The 23,574-nt window shown below is 40.3% G+C and overlaps 1 pseudogene; it reads left to right on the top strand.

Annotated features, from left to right (window-relative positions):
• Positions 1-23,237, top strand: part of LOC100359027 (transcription factor E2F4-like) — a 198,429-nt pseudogene extending 175,192 nt beyond the window's left edge.
• The last annotated feature ends 337 nt before the right edge of the window (positions 23,238-23,574 follow it).

Raw genomic sequence — 23,574 nt, 5'->3', positions numbered from 1 at the left:
CAAGCTATGTTACAGGAGGCATCTTCCTTTACCAATTGCAATTCTTGTGTGAAACACCACTCTCACAGGAGAGTGCACCCAAGGGAGGAAAATAACCAGACATCAATCAGAGAATACTGGAAAGCTGTCTTAAATAAACAAAGGATGGTCTTGTGAAGAGAAGAGTTGGTTTTGTTCATTGCAGCTCAAAAAGTTAAGCCTAGTGACAGTCAGTAGACATTTCAGAAAAGCATATTTGGGCCACCATTCAGAATTTTCAGTTAATTTGAATTTTCCTTACGCAAACATGGTCTGCCCAAGGACACTGTAGAGCCAAAATGAATGTATTCATGACAAACCTAGTCAGTTACATTCTACAGATGTTACATGCACAGACCACAAATATAACAATGTATCAATTTAGACATGATTAATAATATTCAGGCAGTTGAAACTGCTCAGATCATATGACAAATGAAAACAGAGGGTCTGGTGGGAGAAAATGTTAAAATGGAGCATTACGTTAGCATAATCCCAAAATGACTCTGCCAATGAGCCCAAATGATTCATATTAATACTATTAGAAACTATACAGAACCTCAATGCATTATTTAGGGGTAGATAAGATTACTTGATTACTCACCCAAAATGAACCATTTCGGGTGATAACAGATAAACTTGAGATCATGGGGCTGCTTTTTGTCTTTAGGAGCTATAGTCTTAAAGCATGTGAAAAAGGGAAATGTAGTTGAGGAAGTTTGCTGATGAGAATCGAACAGTTTTGCCAGAAAGAAACAGAGCACTTTGTTTTGGGTGGACAAGGTAATACCATGGTATAATGGACCCTCTGAGGATGGAAACCATAGATCGATGGACTCTCAATCATCCAATTGGAAAGTTTCTTTGTTGGAAAGAAAAGGAAACTTCTGATTACTATACACACTTTTGTCCATCTTGGAGATTTATTCATAATGTGAGCTCTGCAAACCAGCCTCTCCTCCTGTTTTCAGATACAGGGTAAGTTGACCTGATGAAAATTATGCATTTCCAAAATTCCTTACCCAAAATTCATAACTCAAAACATAACATAACATAACATAACCCAAAATGGGTTTTGTAATGAAGAATTTCCAGGGTTCAGAAAGATTATATAACATACTTTGGGTAACCCATGCAATGTGGGCTAGAATATCACCCTATATAGTAACATAGAAATATTTACACAGAAAAGTATACCAATACTTTGCAAAATAAATTACAAGGAACACTTTGTGCTGGTTATGTATTAAAGTCCCAGGAAATACATTGCTTTATGATAATAATAATAATAATCATTGTATAATCGCATTGTATCAGACCTGCCTCGACCTTTAACCCACACGCCCTGTATCTATAAAAGGAGGCCTCCCAACCTCTGACAAGAGACTTCCCCAGCTCTGTTGGGGCTGGTGAACCTTGCCCAGGAGTGGAATCCCAATAAAAGCTTGTGAATTAATTGATTCATCTGACTGGGAAGATTTGTTATACACTGGACACCTTCCAGTATCCAGTCATGTCCACTATGCAAATGCCTGGAGGATCTAAGACATCTTACGTCGTAAATCTGGTACATTGGGAGATATATTGAAAGGACTGGCTCCAGCTGATTGAACAGAACACCTACATGAGGCCTCTTCTACATGTGTGGTCTCAGGTTCCTTCAGTTCCTCACAACGTAGTTCAGGAAGCTCAGAAATTCCCTTGGAAAAAGAAGCAAGTCTTTAGCTTTGGAAGTCTCAGAACCCTGTTTTGTTGTATTCTTGGTCAAGCAGGTTACCAGTACCAGGCCAGTGTAAATGAGAGGGGATTAGGTTTTACCTATCAATGAGAGTAGCATACCTTCATTTTGAATTTCAAAAACTGAGGAGACATGCATATATTGCCAACATAACTAATATGCAAAAATTATTCAAGGATGGAATCCCAATAGGCCATGCCATTCAAAATGTGAGAAAAAGTAAAACACATAAGTACTACTATAGCAATTCTGACATTTGATTGACATATATTGCTAGTTTCTGCATTAAAATACAGTCCTATTACTTGGATTTGATTCTGCAGGTTTTGAATCAGCTCTTTAGGGTCCTGAGTCAACACTGTGCCTTCCCTCTATCCACATAAGAAATGGTCCATGTTCCAAGCTAAGGCGCTTTAACTTATATCCCACCTAACATGGCTTGGAGACACTTGAATGTGTGTGTTTGTGTTGTTTCATTTAACTGTGGACAGTTTCTAGTCCAAGCTGATCATGCTTCTGCAATACATTATTCTACAGAGAGTCTTGTCGCTCCCCGTCTTCGTGGAGGAACGACACAGGACCCTGCGCTGTTCTTTTGTCTGCTCGGCCCTCCCCGGGTTTGCTGCTGGTTCTTCCCGGGTTGGCTACTGTCCCTTCCACCTCTGTGGAAGGGCGGTTCCCCCTGGCCGCTTTCCCCACTTCCGCAGGGGAGCGGCACACCGCCGGCCGGCTCTCTCGGGGGCTGCACAGGTGTTCCTTCAGATGTTCCCCCCAGATGTTCCTGGTGAATGCCGTCTCTCTCCTCCTTTATAGTCCTCCTCCGCCAATCCTAACTCGGCTGCCCACACGCCGAGTACGCTGCTCTCCTCCAATCAGGAGTAGGTCCTACAGTTTATTGGTTGAACTGGAGGCAGCTGCGTAGAAACTGTTTTCTCCTCTCCCAGCGCCATATTGTGGGAGAGCAGATGCATAGAATAAGTCTTAATTCCAGTAACTCAGTCTAGTCCTGGTTGCTCCCCACAAGTCTGTTGTGGTTTTCCTCTGAATGTTACTGAGATTCACTTTATTAGACAAAAGCCATACTCAGAAATTTTGTGCTGGGCTACTGTATGGCTTAGTTGAAAATTAGATTCCTGAAAACAATGCATTCAAGAGTGTTAGAAATCTACCTGTCTTGTTGAGAGCACACCTTCAAATCTTTCTGAAATTTGGTAGGAGATTTGATAACTGCGGACTTCCCATTGAGGCTGGTAAACTATAACTCACGGGCCCAATTCAACCTGACTTATGCTTTTATAAATAAAATTTTTATTAATACACACATGTTCATTCAATTTTCTGTTGTTTTAGCTGCTTTCACATTAAAATTTCAGAACTGATTAGTTACAACAAAGAGCATCAGCCCAGAAAGCCTAAAATATTCACTTTGACATTTTATAGAAAGAAGTTTGCAAATATTTACTTTAGATTATCATAGACTTTCAAGAATTTATTACTTTTAGAGTTTTTAGTAAGCTGGAGGGAAAAATGATATTTATTTTCCAAAAAACAATGCAAAACAAAACAAATGAACACTGCAAAAACAATTCACACTAAATAACTTCCTCTTTAGCTGGAGACCACAGGTAAAAATGTCACCAAACTTCAACTTCTCATCATGAGGTTTGATTTATCAGTTTCCAATAACAATTTTCTTCTCATTCTCCCAATTTTAAAGATGTCTCTATGAGATTTTTCTTGTTTTATTTTATTCAGATAAGTACACGATATTTTTAAGGGTAAGGGATGTGATTTATCCCAGCTCACACAAACTAGAATTGAGAATACTGGATTTTGAAAAAAGCTGAAAAGCTGTTCCTATTAAAAAACAAAGTCCTCTTTGTGTTACTACTTCTACTATGACCATTGTTATCTCATCTGCCTCTCATTCACCCTTCTGCTTACATACTCCTTCCAACCTGGACTTAAATATTTGAGACATAGCTGGTAGTGTTTTGTAAACTAATAATGAAGGAGACTTGTGTAGATTGAATTGCGGCTAGCCAAAGGAAAAGTGGTAGAGGGGGATGACTTTCTACCATGAACATGAGAAGAAAAGTAAAAATATTCACCAAATCTTTTCCATCCATCTGAGAGCCTAATGGCCATTCCTCCCACATACACTCACATTAACCCCAAATCCTCGTTAAACAAATAGACCCTGTAAAGATTCAAAATGCCCCTCAAAAAACAAGCTCACTCTGTATCTCCATTAGATCAATGATCTGGAAAGTCAGATGTCTGTGATTTTGACAGTTGATTGAAAAGAATAATAAGCTCAATATTTCCAACCATGCTGACATGTTGATATTTGACTTTTTCTGCAAAAGAAATACAAAAAGATTTTTTCTTAAAGGGAAAACCAACCAGCTGTTTTCTGATCTGCTAAAAAATTATAGTATTTCCCATTACCACAACATACTTTATGGGTCTGGGTTATTTATTGACCCACAGAATCTCAGTTCAGATGCAGCATCTGGCTGCTCAATGAAGTCTTACATTTTACACAATTTTCCACCTGGACTCACCAGAAAATACAAATCTAGGCTTGATATAAATGCCAACTACTCCTTCATGTCAGATTAATTTATTTTCAAACTTCTATAAAACTGTTAGGCTACCAAGATCTTCTAGATTATGTTGCCATCAGGCACCTCCACGTGCTGCTCCCATCCTCATCCAGTATGGATCCATCACCAACTTTCAGTTCTTCCTGAGGGCAAAAGTGAGGAACCCATGGCTAATGGTGGGGAGTGCTCCGCAGAAAAGACATTGAAATGTTTTCTTCCTGGGGTCTTATTCTTTTTTTTTTAAGATTTATTTATTTATTTGAAAGGCAGAGTTACAGAGGGAGAAGGAGAGAAAGACTGAGAGAGAGAGAGAGAGAGAGAGATCTTCCATCAGCTGCCTCACTCACCAAATGACCATATTGGCCAGAGCTGAGCCTACCTGAAGCTGGGGACCAGGAGCTTCTTCCAGGTTTCCCACATGGGTGGACGAGTCCACACATTTGTGCCATATTCCACTGCTTTCCCAGGCGCATTAGCAAGGAGCTGGATCAGAGTGGAGTAACGGATTAAAACTGGTGCCCATATGGGATGTCAGAGCTGCAGAAGGCAGGTTAACCTGCTATGTCACAGTACTGGCCCCCTGGGATCCTTTTATCTGTTCTAGACCTTTTACTGTTCAGATCATTTATGCTGGTCTGAAGGTATAAAGCTACCTAGACCTTTTTTAGCCTTTAACTTATAGGGGAGTTGTAATGAAGTATGGGAGGTCTGGCCATAGCTGCAGAATATAGGTTATATTTTTGACATACAATAAATACACACAATTCATATGGTTAGTATGCATGATTAGATGTTTATATCTGATAAAATGTCTGTTTAATAGTCTTCATCTTGATTAGACTGAAAGTCTTGTGAAGGCACTCATGTGTCTGTCTTGTTATGATAGCTGTAGCCACAGGCTTAACACAGTGCCTACTCTAGGAAGGTGTATAATGCAAAATGAGAAATAAATTCAACAGCAATGGCTTATATTTTAAGACATACCTGATATATTTAAAAAGCCAAGTTAGAGAAAGAGAGAGAGAGAGAGAGAGAATCTTTCATCCACTGGTTGACTTTAAAATGAACTCATTGGCCAGGGCTGGATCAGGTCAAAGCCAGGAGCCAGGAGATTTCCTGTGTCTCCCTTATGGTTGCAGGGACACAGGCACTTGGGCTGTCCTCTGCTGCTTTCTCAGGCACATTAGCAGGGAGCTAGATGAGAAGTGGGGCAGTCAGGGCCGGCGCTGTGGCATAGTGGGTGAACCCACCACCTGAAGTGCTGGCATTCCATATGGGTGCTGGTTCGAGACCGGGCTGTTCCACTTCTGATCCAGTTCTCTGCTATGACCAGGGAAAGCAGTGGAAGATGGCCCAAGTCCTTGGGCCCCTGCACAGATGTGGGAGACAGGAGAAGCTTCTGCCTCCGGGCTTCAGATCAGCACAGCTCAAACCATTGCGGCCAACTAGGGAGTGAACTGGCAGATAGAAGATCTCTCTCTCTCTCTCTGCCTCTCTGTAACTCTGCCTTTCAAATAAAATAAATGAATCTTTAAAAAAAAAGAAGAAGTAGAGCAGCCAGGATTTGAATAGACACATGTATGGGATGCTGACATCACAGGTGGTGGCTTTACCTTCTATACCACAGTGCTGGCCCCAGCAATGGCTTTTTTTTTTAATAAAAAATATGAATCTTGATGTGAATGGAAGGGGAGAGGGAGTGGGAAAGGGGAGGGTTGCGGGTGGGAGGGACATTATGGGGGAGGGGAAGCCATTGTAATCCATAAGCTGTATTTTGGAAATTTATATTCATTAAATAAAAGTTAAAAATAAAAAAAAATAAAAAAATAAAAAATAAGTTATGATGAAGCACATACCTCATTCCAAAATTCTACATTGCTTTCTCTTATCTCTCAATCCTTAATTTTGAATCCGACCTCACAGCACAATAATTGCCAATTTTCAACCCATTTATGCAATTCCAGAGCTAGGAATATCTATGTATTTTTCTGGCTTCCTGCAATGTAAGATACCATGCACTCTCCAGTGCATTCTTAATGCAGCTTGATGCTTAGTGCTACCTCTTCCACTGCCTGTACCCCCTCATTTCAGCAGCTATTTCAATCTATGGGAGTTACTCATGGCTATTTCTGTGGACTCCAGATTTCAGAGCTTAGAAGATTTCTCTCCCTCTCCCAACCTCCACTGTGCCTGTAGACCATGTACGCGTCAGGACCCTTAGCAGGCACATCACTCAGCTCTCACTTAGGATCGATGGAAGTCTCTGTTGAATGCAAGATGACAGAGGAACAACGTGATACAGAACTCCAATAATAAATCCCAGAACTAAACAGACTCATACACCCTGAGGTGGACATTTTCTAGACGTCTGATTTTTTTTTTTTTTTTTTTTTTGGACAGGCAGTGTGGATAGTGAGAGAGAGACAGAGAGAAAGGTCTTCCCTTTGCCGTTGGTTCACCCTCCAATGGCCGCCACGGTTGGCGCGCTGTGGCCGGCGCACCACGCTGATCCGAAGGCAGGATCCAGGTGCTTCTCCTGGTCTCCTATGGGGTTCAGGGCCCAAGCCATCCTCCACTGCCTTCCCGGGCCACAGCAGAGAGCTGGCCTGGAAGAGGGGCAACCAGGACAGAATCCAGCGCCCAGACCGGGACTAGAACCCGGTGTGCCAGCGCCGCTAGGTGGAGGATTAGCCTAGTGAGCCGCGGCGCCGGCCTAGACATGTGATCTTGGACTATATTACTTACCTGTATTTAGCCACACACTTCCTCATCAGGAGACACCAGAACAATAACGAATGGATTGTGTGAAGGTTAAGTGACTGCTTACACGTGAACGTGCATAAAGCAGCACCTGATACACAATAAGCAGGACTCATCTGATTAGAGTTTAAACTTTTAAGGGATATGTTCTTATTGCAATTGCCACTGCATATTGTACCGACTGTATTTCAGACAACTGAGCTGACACTTCAGTAGTTTTACCTCTGTCATCTCACTATCCCTTTAATGTCTTCAATATCCTCAATGTTATGTCTTTTTTTTTTTTTTCTAGAAATGTATTTCCCTCTAGGTAAACCGCCACTTACTGCTGACTGATTCTGCCATTTCACCTGTGTTTTTAACTTACAAAAGTTTGTCTATGGTAAAACCTGAAGTAGATTTCTTTGGACTTTTTCAATTTGGGATTTGACTAGTTTCATAAGTCTGATGATGTGTGTCTTCACTAAATCAGTTATTGTTTCATTGAGATGCTTTTTAAGGCTCCTTCTTTTACTGCTTGTTCTCTGAAGACATGAACATAAGATCATTTGCTGTAATCCCACAGATCTCTGAGACTTCATGCTTCTTTTCTATCTTTTCTCTCTGTTGTTCTGGTTTTCTATTGTTTTTAATTCAAATTTGCTATATTTCTGTGCTCCCAACTCTTCTTTAAGATTCTTGACATGTAATTCTAAATATCTGTCATGCTGGAGTACCATTCTGTTGATTGCCTTTTTAAACCCAATTTGAGATTTTCCTGATTCTTGGTAAGGAGAGTGAAATGAGCCTATTTTGAGGATTTTGTTAGGAGACTCTGGATTTAATTTAAACCTTGTCTTAGCTGCCCTCCTCTGACACCCTTCCAGCAGAGAAAGTGCTGGGTGCTGCTGCTAGATAGGATATGTGTATAAATTTTCCACTTGATCTCTGTTGACACCAATTTTGGAGAAATCCTTCATGGTTAATTGGTGGAGCCTAGGACTGCAGCTCCACTTGTGCAAGATAGCCAGTCTGGTTTGAATCTCAGCTCTATCATGCAGTAGCTATGCTTATGCATCCTTACAGAATGGTAATAATACATCTAGAGCAGTTATTGCCATGGAAATTCTTGGAGGATAATATACCAAATTGTAAGCAAGTTTGTTTTACCATATGTTGGTCAGCCAGGCTTTTTGTCTTTTTTTTTTTTTTTTTTGACAGGTAGACTGGACAGTGAGAGAGAGAGAGAGACAGAGAAAAAGGTCTTCCTTTGCCGTTGGTTCACCCTCCATGGCTGCCGCAGCCGGCGTGCTGTGGCCGGCGCATCACACTGATCTGATGGCAGGAGCCAGGTACTTCTCCTGGTCTCCCATGGGGTGCAGGGCCCAAGTACCTGGGCCATCCTCCACTGCACTCCCTGGCCACAGCAGAGAGCTGGCTTGGAAGAGGGGCAACTGGGACAGAATCCGGCGCCCCGACTGGGACTAGAACCCGGTGTGCCGGCGCCGCAAGGCAGAGGATTAGCCTAGTGAGCCGCGGCGCCGGCCTATGGTCAACCAGGCTTTATACACAGAAGCTATAAAAGGAAGAATTGAATTGACATCTCAGGGAAAAAGCAAGAGAAGTAGAGCCTGAAGTGATTAGCTCAGCTTGAGAGCCATAATACATTTGGATAACCAAGCCTGAGCAAGAGGTAGGTTACTTTAGCTTCAAATACGAAGACAAGAATGGCCAGCTGAAAAGATCGAATCACAAGAGTAGGATAAAAGAAGTCTTTTATAAAAGATTAATCCCTCAAGAGTATATGCAGAAAATGCATCTGAGACAGAAAACTATCTCTGACTTGCCAAGCCAATCAAAGTGTACAAAACTGTCATGGGTATCTCCTTGATTCATCTTTCATAAGAGCTCATGTATAGATCAGTTTTGATAAAATCAACCTAAGAGTTCAAATAGCATATTAGAGCGTAAGGATTCTTTGTTCATTGCAAATAGTTCCAGCAATAAGAAGATTAAATTTTGACGACTCAGTGTGTATGGTTATAATGCTTTCCTCTGAAATAAAATTTTCTGTCTTACCACTGGAGGGGAACTGACTGCACTCAATTATTTTATTCTTTCCTTTATTATTGAAATATCGAAGCACAACAAAGACGTTCCACCCAATTACATGTTTTCTAGTTGCTGGCACATTGTTGATTTCTGAAATTTCAAATATTGATGTGGAAGTGACTATATATATATATATATTTGCACCACAAGCAAGTATCAGAAATAAAGAAATTATAAGAGAAAGTACATAGCAGATCAAGAAACCTCCTGCCACTGCATTTCTTGACCAGGAACAAAACACTGGTCAAGCAAAACAGAAATAGAACTACTCAACACTTTGAAATGAACATGGAAGGTTTGATATAGGTTCATCTATCATCACTAGCAATCAGGAACTTCTGGGTGGCTGCAAGAGACTACTGATTTGCAGGTTACTCTTTGCCTGTGTGAACTGCCTGAGCTCAGCAGAATCTTCCCCTGTAATGCATTGCACAACACCAAAGTAGAAATTGCCAGGGTGGAAAGGGAAAGAAAGAATTCTTCTTATGTTCTCAGATTAATTTCTTTCTATTGATGTACATTCTGTAATGGTGCCCAACTCAGTATTGTCTATATGTGAAGGAGAATATAAGAGAAAAAAATCAAGAAAGGGGTTATAAAGAAAGACTAAAGACATGACAAACTTTTAAATATTCATGATGGTCTCTTCTGGGTGCTCAGATCATTATGAAGTTTATTCATGGACAAATGTTTCACTTATACTTCTTAACTTGATGTTGTGGTCCTCATAGATAATAGTTTATATTTGCCTGGTATCATATAAAACTTTTACATATACCATCTCATTTAAAATACTAGTAATTCTGAGATGTGTTACCAGGTATTAAAGGTAGATATGACAAAGATATGAGCTCAAAGGAATTGTCTTCCCAAGGTAAACATGTTGGTGCAATAATTTGGAAAACTGTCCCTTGCTCCACAGTCAAAATACAATATGTTTATGCCATTCATATCTCTTAGTAAATCAGTTGATGGAAATAATAAAGGGTGTGTAATCAAATGATATTGATATATAATCAAGGTGAGATGCCCTTCCGATTCTGACTCCTTTCACATTTGTAGGCGGTCATCTTAATGAAGATGAAATTTACCTTCTCCTCCCAGCACCCCATCCCACTGTTTATGTATGTATGTGGACTTCTAGATTTTTAACTTCCACATATTATAATGTTTTGTTGTAATTTTTTGCTGATAATAATTGTTAATTTTCAAGTTGTTCGGTATTTAGCTAGAGTTTAAACCTCAAAGTAACTTCTATCTACTTGACATGCTCCCATCAGAATTCAATAGTTTCTATGCTTTCTGGAAAAAGATGTCCTACTCTTGCTTTATACTCATTTTTCCAGCCAGAGATCTGCAATCAGTAATTTTTCTAAGGAGCTCTCATTTATTTAATATTAAAAAATTAAAACCTGGAGCTCAGTAGGCTTATCACTACTGGGAATTCTTAGTATCTGCTGCTCAAATCTAAATCACTTCAATCTTCCTCACAGTTTTCCTTACCATTCTTTTTTTTTTTTTTTCATTTTTTTTTTGACAGGAAGAGTGGACAGTGAGAGAGAGAGACATAGAGAAAGGTCTTCCTTTTTCCGTTGGTTCACCCCCCAATGGCCGCTGTGGCCAGTGTGCTGTGCTGATCCGAAGCCAGGAACCAGGTGCTTCTCCTTGTCTCCCTTGCGGGTGCAGGGCCCAAGCACTTGGGCCATCCTCCACTGCCCTCCTGAGCCATAGCAGAGAGCTGGGCTGGAAGAGGGGCAACCGGGACAGAATTCGGCTCCCCGACCAGGACTAGAACCCGGGGTGCCGGCGCCGCAGGCGGAGGATTAGCCTATTGAGCTGTGGTGCCAGCCACAGTTTTCCTTACCATTCTTATGTAACTGTTTTCTCAGAGTTAGAAGTGTGGTTCACAGAGCACCTATACATTTTCTCATTTTCTTTATCCTCCAGATTCACTTCCGAAACATCACTATCAACTATAATGCTAATATCAAACTTCAAACTTTCATAGTGCTTTAAGTCCCATCGAGCAGCCATCTAGTTCAGACCCAAAACAGGTAAGATCATTCTAGATCATAAAGCTGCAGCCAAGTTATCCCAGGCCAGATAATTGAACACATAATCCCACTGAATCAAGAGAAATGGTAATGGTTTTAATTACTATAGTTACCTTACAATTTTAATCCATTGTGTATTAAAGGGTACTCATCTAACAGAGTGGCTCTGCAATGTGTCAGCCTCGCCAAATTGATTTAAACATTAAGGCATTGCCCTTCCTCCACGCTCCCTACTAGCACTGGCCACAGGAGAGAATAATGCAGTATTAGGAAGATAAAATGGAAATAATTAACAACTTGACACTGACACACATTTTTCCATATCTGCTGATTTACCTCTTTGGCATGAAACAGCCTCTGAGGCTAAACTTTCTCTATATTGCCAGGCTTCTCCTTTGATTTTTAAGGATGCTGAGTCATATATATATGTTTAGCTCTATGTCAAGGAGTCCTAGCTTTGGTAGGGTTTCCACATCACCAGAGTCAGAGATAACAAGTACAGTCACAGGTTTCCATCTGTCCTAGTTACAGTCCTCTTCTGGTGCCCACTGTTTCTGACTTCCTGCTCCACAGACTTCAAAGTCCATCATCATGCATGGAGACACTGCTGAACGGAGACTTTCTTGCTCCATAATTGTATAAGCCATCTCCTTGTATCAAAACTCTTTAATATGTCTTACTCATTTTGCTAGTCTCACTGAATCCTAACTGATGCTTGCAGCAATATATAGTTGATACAAAAGATTTGTAGAGAATAAAAAGTTTATATGTAACTTAGCTTAATATGAAAAATTTCATCAAAAAGACATATTGGGTAAATTCTCAATGATTTCCAAAGCTGGAAATATTAAGGAAAGCATTTTCAGTCCCATGTACTCTAGAAGCTGTGTAAACCCTAGAGACAATCATACTCCCTCACTGACACAACACAGAGACAGGGCTTAAGTTATGTGGAAGATTCACTTCCTTTTAGACTGAGAGACATAGAAAATGAAATTTTTATTCTCTATTGCGCACAAAATTGGAGACCTTACTTTCTTGTCTCCTGACTGTTGGAAAATTGAAGTAACACAATTTATAGTAGAATCCATAAATATTATATAATCTAGGATCAAGTTGTCAATCATTAGTTTGAAAAGGGAAAATTTATAATACCAGCAGTATCCAAGTTAAATTACTTAGGAACTCTGGGACAGGTACTTTCAAATACTAGTCTATAGCAAGTCTTTTATAATTATGAGTTGATGTTTTATTTATTATGCTATTATTATGATTATTATGATCATTATTAATATTATCACCACTCACTTCAACTAGAATTGTCTGAAGAAGAAAAAAAATCAAAGATTCTGAGCTGCAAAGTGATAGCTATACCCAATGGATAATCCTTCATTACAATTTCACTCCACTGTTTAGCTTTTGTAGATGATTTGCCATTTATGTTTTAAACTTTTGTGTTTTTAAAACCCAAGATTTTTCCTATTAGAGCACAGTTGTTGGACAAATACAGAGATTAATTATCCTGAAAGATCATATTGAGAATATTATATCAGGTAGTTTGATAATGTAAGATTCTGATAATATAAATGAATTCAAGGGAATTGAACATATATCCATTAATAAACCAAATATTTCTCTTGATGATTTCATTAGGGAGCACATCAGTAAACCTGTACAATTTTCTATGAAAATCAAATATATGTCCCTTTCAAATCCCACTGAAGCCACCTGCAGTGACAAAGTGGTATTTGATTGTCCCTGATGGGTTAAGTATGTAATTGATCTAGTAGATAAGAAGTCCTGTATCAAAAATTGGAAGTTACTTTTACTCAGTGTCTTTTAACTATAGACTTCTGTTATTTTCTGTCAGCTGGTTCAGGGTACCCTTCCCGAAGCTAGTAGGGAGACATAGCAAGTGATGGAATATTCCCTAAGGTTAAGCCTAAAATAAGGAGAATTATTGCACTCCTAAGCCTTGGGTACACAAATGGACATTAATTGCCCTGTCAAAGACATTGCCAAGGTAAGTGTCGTTGGATCGTTAGATGGCACTGGTGCAGACGGACCCTGGTTTTCTGTTTTATCCCAGCACACTACCAGCAATATTACCATGGTAATGGTTTGGAACTTGAGCCTTGTATATCTCATGGGTAAAGTGCTAAAAAAATTGCACATTGTAGGGATGCTATGAAGAAAATGTAGTATAATTTGTGCAAAGTTCTTGCATCATTGCCCGGCACATCAAAGATAATTTTATGAAAATGTTACCCTTATTAATTCACATCTGTCCTTTAGGTCCTCTCCTGGTTCTATTCCATTCAATAATATTACATCCATTGGTGGAAAGGTCTTGACTTTTAGCATGCTCACTGTTCACATACTTATTCTTAAGTGATGTAGTTTCTCTTACATTAATATCCTGAACTGATTATGACCTTCTTTGACCTTAATCTTTTTGTTCTCCTAATAGACCATTTCTATCACCAGTTTTGGGCTTGACTATATTGAACCCTTCTTAGTTATGATTTTTACTATATAACTTCCATAATGAAAGTCCTGATTTGGCCAGGCTATCATCAGTTCAAATGCCTTCATTATCTTCTTAGTGTCTGTTTCTCATGTTGATTGGTGTCAGCCTTAAAAAGAGAACTCAGAATGACCTCTGATTTGGACACTTGTCTTAAATGTCAGTCATTGACTTGAGGCTTTAAATTGCCCCACAGTTCCTACTAATACTCTACTTTGTTCTCTGGGGCCTTTCATTTATTACTCAGCTACTATCTCAGGAGGGCCTGACTTTACATTATATGAAATCTCTGAAACTCACAAACAATGTCACCAATAAATACCATTGGATACCACTCACTAATTCTTTGATTCTACCAACAGCTTATAGATGCTTAGGGATATATGAACATTAAAATTATTATTATAATAATAATTTATTTTTATAATAAATTAGTTTATTATTCAGAAACTACTAATTCTATCAATTGTGGCAACTTCAAAAGAAGGATATAAGTCCCCCCACTTTCTCCCTCACCATTGTGTCTTGGCCCTGGACCTGCTTTGGTCACTGAAAGGCCTAGACAGGACACAGTGGAAATCTTAAGCCTGGTATTTAGTAGCATCTTCTACATGTTCAGCTGACAAATGCATCTTCAGTCTGAGTTCCAGAGTGCATACACGAGGTGGGTCTGCAGTCTGAATAATAAACTAATTTATTATAATAATAAATTATTATTATAATGATAATTTTAATGTTCATATATCCCTAAGCATCTATAAGCCCTGGACCTGCTTTGGTCACTGAAAGGCCTAGACAGGACACAGTGGAAATCTTAAGCCTGGTATTTAGTAGCATCTTCTACATGTTCAGCTGACAAATGCATCTTCAGTCTGAGTTCCAGAGTGCATACACGAGGTGGGTCTGCAGTCTGAATCCAACAGACAGAGACTCATAACCAAATCGAACCATCTGCCAACCTTTATACCTCTGAGTGCTGCTTCTTATCAGGATTTTGAGTTTGTTTATTACCCAGAATTAGTTGACTAATTAAACAACCTTACAATAAATTACATAATGTTTTGTATTGACGTATATTAGCTCTTTGAATTTTCCAACAATACTATGAAGGACATATAAATTATCTCCATTTTAGAGAGAATGAAGCTAAGGTACAAATAATTAAATGGCTTGTTGAAATCACACAGAAGAAGAATCTAGATTCCAAATCATCAAGGTCAGGAAATTGCCACTCAAGGCTGAGTAATGCTGTTTTTTTTTTTAAACCAGCTTGCAAAACTTGTATTTTATCTTAGGAGCTTGCAAAGCATTGAAGACATCTTAAACAGGTGAGTGATGTTATCAGATTCTGTTTTTTAATGGCCCTCTAATCCTTGTGTAAAATATGAATTAAAGCAAGGAACAAGGGGACAGATGGAAATAAGAGATCATATGACAGGCTTAATCTGGAAAGGTGGAAACGAAACCTGCATGACATATGCAGACTTTTAAAGATTAAAGTGTTAATTCAACAGATTGGAATTAAAAAGTATGCCAAGTTTTAGAGAGTAAAGAACTGGATGCTGATAAAGATCGCCCTGGGAAAGGGGTGGTCAGGAGGAGACAAACAATTTGAGACATTTGTGAAAAACATCCAGTGGGCACCTGCTGAATTGCCTCAGTGCTCTGGTAAGAAGTCTGAGCCAGATGTCTCTGAGATGAATGAGATTCCCTGGGGAGGACGTATGGAGACAGAAGGCAGTCTAGCACACACCCTTACAATGTCTCAGAACCAGCAGGAAGAAGATAGGTCAGTAATCACCCTCCAAGTGGGGAGGGAAATGAGGAGGGTGAACAATGGAAAGCAAGGCCAGTCATGGAAATTTGCAGATTCAGCTAAAATCTTCAGATGACTTGTGCTGAAAAGTCTATTTCACATCACAGAAGTCAGTAGTGACTCAGTGACTTGTGTTCAAAATCTCCATCCTCATGGAGATCTCCTTACACTGCCCACAAACTACAAGCAACAAGCCACCCCCATCACACCCAGCTCATGTAATTCCATCCTACTTGTCAATCAGAATACTTTCTTTCCTGGGATGCTGTATTTTCATCTGGGATCTAGGGGAAAGTCGCCATGTAAATATGTGCATTAAGCTCCTTGTGGAATTTTATGGAGGTGTCATAAAATTTGCAAGCGACCACATTACCTCATAAAAGGAGGTACTTGGAGGGGTTCTTTCCTCTTGTTTTGAAGACCAAGACTAAAGGAGATTCTGAACTCCTCCCCTTCTCTCTGCCCTCTCTGCCTTCTCCTCTCTCACTCCTTTTCTCCCTCTGGTTCACTCTACTCCTTAACTATGCACACGTGTGTTTGTGTCTCTGCTGTCTCATCAGTTAAATAAACACTATCACTTTGCGCACCATATTTGTATCTGTGCTTCTTCACATGGAAGGCAGTACGATGAAAATAAATAAATAATATAAAAAAAAACTGGACCCTACGAATCCCACTTCACAACCATTCTAAATAAAGCAAAGTTCCCAACATGCTCTGTTCTCTCTTGTCTCTGGCTTGATCTGGCTTCAGATTATTTCATTTGTGCATTAGTGGTGGGTCCACACTCATGAGGAAATTAAACTTTGTTTAATGCTCTGCTTCTACCACATTGATGTTTTTTAATAATTTTATCTTTGAACTTATATTCTGTAAATGAAGGTTGAAGGAAAAAAGAAGTGTGCATTTGAGCACAGGAGACAAGGAGTAATAGTCTTGTTCACTGTTCCTCACTGACCCATGTGCATAGAGAGTTCCTGACACCTTCTGTACACAGAATTCTGGTTTGCAGAATGCATGGGAACCCAGCAAGATGGAAAATATGTCAAGAGAAGTACATTTGTGATTGAGTAAGCAGGAAGATTGGGGTCCCTTAAAGGATACAATTCATTGGGAGCCAGAAATTGCTGAAAACATTGAAGTAGAAGGAAAGGGAAAAAATAAGATAGCTCCTTTTATCTTAAATCATTTTTTACCCATCAGTAAGCTAGAAGTAGAGTGTTGGTAAAATAGACATTTTTCAAGACATAAAGTAAAAATGGTAGCGTTAGTTTGCTGTCTGAAACATTTCCAGTTTTTGGTGAAAAAACAAAATACACATACATGAACAAACATTTGGAAACCAATTTTGCGACTTTAATGATTTTCTTTTTTAAAAAAAGATTTATTTATTTACTTGAAAGTCAGAGTTACACAGACAGAGAAAGAGAGGCAGAGAGAGAGAGAGGTCCTCCATCTTCTTGTTCACTCCCCAGTTGGCTGCAAAAACCAGAGCTCTGCCTATCTGAAGCCAGGAGTCAGGAGCTTCTTCCAGGTCTCCCAGCTGGGTGCAGGGGCCCAAGGAGTTGGACCATCTTCCACTGCTTTCCCAGTCCATAGGAGAGAGCTGGATCAGGAGTAGAGCAGCTGGGACTCAAAATGGTGCCCATATGGGATGCTGGCACTGCAGGCGGTGGCTTTATCCACTACGCCACAGCCCCGGTCCCCTCAATGATTTTCATATGAGTTAAATGTTCTTGTATTTGCAATCAAGTTTGATGTTGTACATGAGAAAAAGGGATATGTTAATGCTAATTATTAAATTTTTAAATTTCTTTTAGATAGAGTGGCATCAAATAGCAAATAAAAGCACTGTAATCAGTTGAGAGAGAAACTATGGATGACAAGGAAGAGTTTAACATATTAGTACCTTTATCAGGAGGCATGATTTCCTGTTTTTCGAACAAAGGATCCTGGATTTTCATTTTGCCTCAGACCTCAGAAATTTAATAGATGGCCCTTCCCCTGGTCTATTTATAAAGGATTTATAAAAAGCTTTCAAAATTTTCAGGTGTCAGCTGAAGTACCCTTCCTCGAGAAAGCCTTTCGTAGGCATCCAAATCTGTTTTCTTTCCTGAGTCCCTGTAGGCCCCTTTCATGAGGTCTGTGTTCCTTTCCTTATGATTGTTTTTGATCTCTATGTCTCCAATCTCTTCTAGACTATCCATCCTTTAAAGTCAAGGGTGATGCCACCTTAACTGTTTTGTACTCAGAAAGTACAGGTGAATGAAACACAGTATGTTTTTAACACAAAAAGTATGAAATTTAATTTTCATTAAAAAGAAGGCAACTTGGGGGAAATGTGAGCAGTTTCTGAAGTTTGGTTGAAATTTGTAAAGATGTGCACTAAAATGAGACTGTCAAAATAGTTGGAGGCAGTCAAAGGCATCTTGCATGCTAGACTACTCAGTGTTGGATTTATGCCTTGCAAGGAGATTTTTAAAGAAAGGGCATTTATTCCATTTCAGCAAATGTTTTCTGTGAGTCTACTTCATGCTAGGAACTGCTAATTGTGCTTGGGGTACACTGGTGAATGTAAAGTGAATTTCCCTGCCCTGTAGTGCATACATCTCATTGGAATGACATTCTTAGATCTGCATTTTAGGGACACACCATGTAGATGTCATTAAGAGTTCTCATCACTGTAGGGATGCATTTCCACCTTGAGATCTCCTTCTATTATCTCATTTTCTGTTTGAGGAAAATAGAACCTTGAGGCAATCATCAATTTCCCTTGACCCTGTGTATTTCAAAATCCATCTAGTAATTCAAATATATTGCCACCAAGTTAATCAGAGATAAATACAGTTTCCTTTTCTGTCTAAAAATAATAATTCAATGTTATGTAAGTTCTTCAAACACTATGTTATCCTATAATCTCATTTGCAAACAAATTCAAAAGTATAAATTGTCAAATGTTCTGCAAGAAAAGATTCCAGGGATTTTAAAAGAGAATTTTCTCTTTCCAGAAGGAAATAAAATAGAAGAATTCAGAAGAAAGAGATTTTTAAAGTGTCCTCTCCTTAAAGCACTCTGCCCTTATACATGAATGTTTGATACTCTTCACCACCATTCTGTTTGACTATCGTGAGGTTTCAATTTCCAAACCATCAGCCTAGAGGTGACAGGTGAAATTACAAAAGTATCTACAGCTATTCAGCAAAGAGGAAAAAATATAGAACCAAGGTCAGAATCACGAAGAATTCTTATATCTAAAGAAGTATAGGAAATAGTGCCAGCAAAGCAGATAGGGAAAATATTCTCAGTGCTTTGTGGAAGAGTAGCCATTTTAAGGGTTAGCAAGGGAACTAAGAAGCTAACAATGTCTTCATTATATTTTTGAAATGTAATAATTTTATTAAATGAGGAAATATAATCATAAACTAATGGTTTCCCAAATGTATTATAATTAGAACACCTAAGTGGCATTTTATAAAGGGATAGGATTACAAAACTGGGAGCACTTTTTTTTTTTTTTTTTGCATCTCCCTGGAATTCTGATATACAGTCATCAATTAAGTAATAGAAACTTATTTTAAATATATTTTGCTGTAAGTATAATTCAGGGTGGCTATATAATAACACTCTACTCCTTGAGCAACACAAAGAATCACATCAAAACTGTTGAGAAGAATGAACTTCCTCATTAAGCCAAGTTACCACAGATGAAGAGAGAGAGAGAGAGAGAGAGAGAGAAGGAGAAGGAAGGAAGGAAGGAAGGAAATGATCTGAAGCATGCATACAAGAAAGATCTGGTCAATGAAGAGAAATACTTTCATAACTACATAAATAAAAATTCCCACACAATCCAAGTATAGTGAGTGGAGAACTGAGACATTTAACTGAATTATGGAAGATGGGAGTAGTGAATAATTATGTGTTTTTATATAACTTTAATAGCTTTGTACTTCTTCACTCTCAATGAATTTCTCAAGAGAACAAATGGCAGACTGGATTCCTGTATAGGGCTCATTTGTGTACTGACAGTGTGATGTTTACACTCATGAGTTTTACTCTGCATGAGGGGTGCTTAGGCAGAGCTGAAAATGGCCTTTGTAGAATTTGACAAGGTTTTCCACTTATAGCATAAAAGACAAGGTCACAGAGTAAAATGAAGTCAACAATTGTGGTCATAAGGAAATGCTTCACCATCAGCAAACTGGAATCATCTCATTTGAAAAAAGCCATTTTCCTGACCTTTGTTTGTGACAGTTTTTACTATGTACAGGATTACTCCATGTGGCTTCATCCGCACTACAGGAAACCCAATGTCAACACATCCATAAACAAATTAATGTTCTTTTTTCCTAGTCCACATTTGTTGTCTTCCCACCTGGTCTCTGGTGTGAGGTACCAAGTTGTCTGCTTATTCCTCAGTCTCCAATGATTCTATTCATCCTTTCTTCTGAACAGCACTTAACCCTTTCTTCCATGGTCATTCTCATAGTGACTCATGCATTGCTGTGTTTCAATGATGACATTCTCTTCTCTGAGATCCCTGGTGTTCTCCACTCCACCCTCTTCCTGAAGCAGGGCTTTGGGGCAGTGGCTAAGATGCTGCAGAGGCACTCGCATCCCATATTGGAGCCCCTTTTCAAGTCCTAGCTCTACTTCTGATTGCAGCTTCCTGCTAAGACACACATGGGGAGGCATCAAGTAATGACTCATGTACTTGGGTCTTTGCCACGCATGTGTGAGACCCAGTTTGAGTTTCTGGATCCTGGCTTGAGATTGGCCCAACCCTGGCTATTTAGGGCATTTGGGGAGTGAAACAGTGGACAGAAAGCTCACTCTCTCACCTTCAACCTCTCAAATAAAATAAATTAAAAATAAAGAAAGAATTTTTTTTATAATTTTCATTCCTGTCTAGGGGCAAAATGTAGAAATTAAAATCTGATATCTTTCCAGTACTTAAAATTGCTTAGATATTTACTCTCAAGGTAGAAACTCAAGACCTATTGATATCACAGAACCTATGATCCTATTTGCATTCCTCTTTGAACACACAAGAACAAAAAGTTGAATACAGTGGTCAAGAGCTCAAGTTCTAGTAAAGGAATATGGATGCGTATTCTAGATAGGACCTTTAAGCCTTTCTTAAATGTTATGTAACATGGTTTTCTCATCTGTAATAGGAATATGATAAAACTAATGATAAAATACAGGATTCTGGCTTATGTTAATTGGTACATGTATGGACTTAGAATACTCTTTAAATAATAATCACCCAAAGATTTTTAAGTATTTTTACTTTATTCTCCTCTGTTAATCTGAATGTTCCTTCTTATCTCATATTTTATGGATTTGCCTAAAAATCTGCATTTGTCAAGATTCTAATCTTATCTTCCATTACAATCTCAGCTCCCATGACACTTTGGGGCCACTGTTTGATGCAGAAAGACACTACTTGGAACTCTCACATCCCATATCAGAGTGCATGGACCCAAGTCCTTGTTCTGGTCCTGATTCCAGCTTCTTGCTAATGTATACCTTAGGAGGCAGCAGTGACAGCTCAAGAAGTTGGGTTATTGACACCATTGTGATAGACCCCTGAGTTTCCAGTTCCCACCTTCAGCCTGGTATACTTCTGGCTAGTGCAGATATTTGGGGAGTAAACTAGTGGGTGGGAGGATGGGAGTTTCTCTGTCTTTCTCTCTCTCTCTCTGTCTTACTTTTTATCTTTCTCTTCAAATAAAATAAATGCATAACTTTTACTTAAATAAATAAATAGACAATACTTCACTGGAAAGCCGTCTCTGATTCATTAACTCCATCCTTGCCACCACCAGTAAGTTTTTTTCTGAACTTGTCTGAAATCTTATAAAATAGACTTGTATTTAATGTCTTAACAATTTTTATAAATATTCATTTACCTTTCCATCACTAAGTACTCTGATTACTTAATGCATGATACACACTCAATGTGTTTGTGAATAAACTGAGAAATAAAAATGGAAATTATGAAAGGGCACTGGTTGGGAGCACAAAGGGTAGGTGAACAATTAGGAATCTTTATTTTTATTTTTTAAAAGAATTTTAATTAATTTATTTAAGAGGTAGAGCAAAGACAGAGAGAGGGAGAGACAGAGAGAAAGATATTTCATCTGCTGACTCACTCCCTAAATGGCCAAAATGGCAGGAGCTGGGCTGACCTGAAGCCAGGAGCCAGGAGCTTCCTCCAGGTCTGCCACATGGGTGCAGGGGCCCAAGCACTTGAGCCATCTTCCACTGATTTCCCAGGCCATCATCAGGGAGCTAGATGGGAAGAGAAGCAGCTGGGACCCGAACCAGTGCCCATACGGGATGCTGGTGTCATAGGCGGGGCTTAGCCTACTACATCACAGCCCTGAACCCCTGCTGGGGAAGCTTGACCACATCAGACAGAAGCTGCAGTTTTTAGAGTGAAGGCAGATGTTGGCCCTCTCTCCTCTGGGTGAGTAGTCAAGGATCTAATGCAGTGGATGAAGCCCGGGGCTTCTTACCACCAAGTTTGTGTCACTTCTGCAGGAGGCCAAGGTCAGTGTGCTTGACCTCAGGCTGGCAGCTAACATCCTAGCTGTGCTCCGGAAGTGGCAGATTTATTACCAACGTGCTGGAAGGTATTGGGCTGATTGAGAAAAAAATCCAAAAAATCCAGAAAAAATCGAGAGATTGCAACGAGCTGATGGAGCTCCAAGCAGAGACTGAAGAGCTGCAGCAGTGGGAGCAGGAACTGGATTAGAGGAAGGTGTGGGTGCAGCAGAGCACCCAGAACGTCACAGAAGACGTTCAGAACGGCTGCTTGGCCCACGTGACTTACGAGGACATCTACAGATGCTTTGCTGGAGACACGCTCCTGGCCACCCGAGCCCCATCGGGCACCAGCCTGGAGGTGCCCATCCCAGAGGGTCTCACTAAGCAGAAGTACTGGCTTCACCCGAAGCATGTGAATGGCCCCACAGAGGTGCTTCTGGGGAATAAGCAGGTGTGGGGCTCCCCATCAGTGACGGTGTCCATGTCACCACCTGAAGGTCTGCTCCAGAGTCTACCTGCTCTTTCTACCCCTCTGCCTCTGCCCAAGCCTGCCCCAGCCCAGACCCTGAAAGCCTCCCGGCCAAGCAGTCCTCAGCTGACCTCCCTTGTCCCTGTCTTGGAGAGCACTGACATTTGGGGGTGGCCAATCCATCAGCTGAGATACAGTGAGCGGTGGACCTGGAACTGAGAGCAAGGACAGTGGTGAGCTCAGCTCCCTGCCGCAGGGCCTGACCATGCTGGACACTTGGCCACTACAGCCTTCTGCCCTGCTGGACAGTAGCAACAGCAGCAGCAGCACCAGCAGTTCGTCTGCACTCAACCCTTCTACCTCCTTTAATCCTATCAAGGCAGACCCCACAGGTGTTCTGGAACTCCCTAAGAGCTGCCAGAGATCTTCAATCCCACAGTAGAGTGCATGAACTCAGAACTGCGGGAGGAGTTGATGTCCTCAAAAGTGTTTGCCCTCCTCTTCTGTCTTTCTCCACCCCCTGGAGACCACAATTGCACACACAACTTGGACAAGACTGAAGGTATCTGTGACCTCTTTGATGTGCCTGTTCTCAACCTCTGACTGACAAGGGACTCGCTCTGTGTGACTGGGACCCAGACTGGCTCACCTGGGACCCCCTCTCCCCACCCCCACCCCCATAGCTTGAGAACCACAGACTCCTGGCTTCCCCAACCCTCCCTCACTGCAGTTTTGTGCACAACTCCCACTCCTGTATTGGCACTTGTACAGGAGAAAGTGGCTCCACCCCCTCCACCAAGGAGCCAAACTGTTCACCTCTCTTTTCCGGGGACTTCCCCAACCCAGGCTCCACTGCCATCCAGTGGCACAGGCCTGCCTTCCCCTCCTCCGCCCAGGGCACCTTGTCCAGCCCCTCTACCCTAGGAGGGAACCACAATTG

The sequence above is a fragment of the Oryctolagus cuniculus genome, chromosome 6, assembly GCF_051225735.1.
Source record: "Oryctolagus cuniculus isolate XC-2025 breed Fujian yellow rabbit chromosome 6, ASM5122573v1, whole genome shotgun sequence".
NCBI classification, from domain to species: domain Eukaryota; kingdom Metazoa; phylum Chordata; class Mammalia; order Lagomorpha; family Leporidae; genus Oryctolagus; species Oryctolagus cuniculus.
Note: the sequence above shows the minus strand (reverse complement) of the source record. Positions and strands in the feature narration are given on the sequence as shown.